The following is a 1,925-nucleotide window of genomic DNA, read 5'->3' on the forward strand; positions in this document are numbered from 1 at the left end:
CCCATTGCTGAGGAGTAAGCAGAGGACTCCTCCATGAGCTCCTAGGGTACCACTTCCTCCAGGAGATGCTTGACGACAGGAACTTACACATATAACTTTTTGTGATGATTCAAAATGCTATCTCAATTAGTTCCTCATTAAATGTTTGACAGGATTTATCCGTGACACCATATGGACCTGAATTTTTTAACTCTGTGTCTGGCAAGGCTTATGATCACAAATCCAGTATCTTTCATTAGTAGAGGATTGGTCAAGTTTTCTATTTCTTCTTGAGGCAGTTTTAGAAATTTTATTCTTCCAAGAATTTGCCTGTCTCGTGTAAATTGTTAAATTGATTGTTCACTGCGGTTGGTGAGGGCTGTTGAGTCAGTTCTAACCTATGGTGACCCTAGCACTGCCCAGTCCCGCACCATCCTCACAGCTGTTGCCATGTTTGAGTCCATCGTGGCAGCCACTGTGTCCATCCATCCTATTGAGGATCTTCCTCCTTCTGCTTTATTATCATTGGCCTCTCTATTAGGATCTTTAAGTCTCTTCTGTTATTGCTTGTATTAGTAATCTGGGTCTTCCCTTGCTCTTTTTTCTTGATGAGTCATGAGATGGAGTCAATTAATATGCCCCTTCTAGCCATAATTGCTTATGTGATGTATTATAATTCTAGATTCTGTGCCTGTGGCTATAGTCCAGTTTTGGGGTGAGTTCTCTGTTACAGGATTAGGGTGGGATTAAGTCCTGGCTTTAACGATTTCAGCACAGTCACATCCCTTGTTTCCTTGGGGGCATGTTTAACATGACTTTTAATAGAAAATATGACTTAAGACACCATCTTTTGTTTTCCTTGGGGGTGTGATTAATTAAAAGGCAAAAATCCATCAAAGCTCATGTGTGGTAGTTATATAATCTGTAGTCAATGTGAGACTTAAGAGTGAAGGGGTGGAGTTTATCCTGTCAATCAGTTCACAGCCTGATGACCTCATTTGGAGGCGCTAAGGAGATAAATAGCTTGCTGCAGGCGGGACACAGACACACTCCCTGCGAGACATTACTGACGATGAGCCTGAAGGAGCTATGCTGATTCAACCAGAGCCCTGGGAGCTGGAGAAGCCCGTGGCGACCCCTGTCAGTGCCGAGATGCTTCTACTGCCACTGGATCCAGAAGATTTTCCACCCACTGGCCTGTGATCTTCCTGAATTCAGCATTATTGCATGGCTGTGTGCATCTAAAGAGGCATTTAGATGCCCGATTGGTATCGGACATAGGGGCTAATATCAGACTTATGGGCTTGATCTGGACTGGGCTGGGATGTTTTCTCAATATTCAATTGCTCTTGTATATAAAGCTCTTTTTTTATACATATATGAATGCCGATGAATTTGGTTCTCTAGTCTACCTGGACTAACGCACCATGCCTCAGTACAAAAGAGCCATCTGAGACACACATAAAAATCCCAGGACCATTGAAAGCACACGATTGAGATCTTGATTTGAAGTGGCAGAGGCCACTGAGACCAGATGCACCCGAGACTAGGGCATGGAGACTCAGAGAGCAGTGCTGAGATGATGGGGTATCTTCTCCTTGTCTGGCCTCAGACGTTGGGACTGTGAGACAGAATGACAAGGGGGGCTTCCTTCCTGGCCCACAGAGGCAAAGGCCAAGGGACCATGTGGCTGAGAGGCTGAGGACAGGAGATGGACTGCGCTGCTGGCTGAGACGAGCAGCTGTGAACTAATGACTGCGTCCTTAGTGTTTACTGACCCTGACTTGTGGTAATCTATTAACTTCCCTAGTAAACCCCCTTACTTATGGGTTTTGACTGTCAGTTCTGTGTGGCCACTGCAATGAATTATCATCCCAGCATAGAAGTAGAATCTTGTGGGAGGACCGTTTGATGTCAGAGTAAGTAAAGAAAGATGGAGATTAGAG

The sequence above is a fragment of the Echinops telfairi genome, unplaced genomic scaffold, assembly GCF_000313985.2.
Source record: "Echinops telfairi isolate 266 unplaced genomic scaffold, ASM31398v2 ScPeMD7_25;HRSCAF=90, whole genome shotgun sequence".
NCBI classification, from domain to species: domain Eukaryota; kingdom Metazoa; phylum Chordata; class Mammalia; order Afrosoricida; family Tenrecidae; genus Echinops; species Echinops telfairi.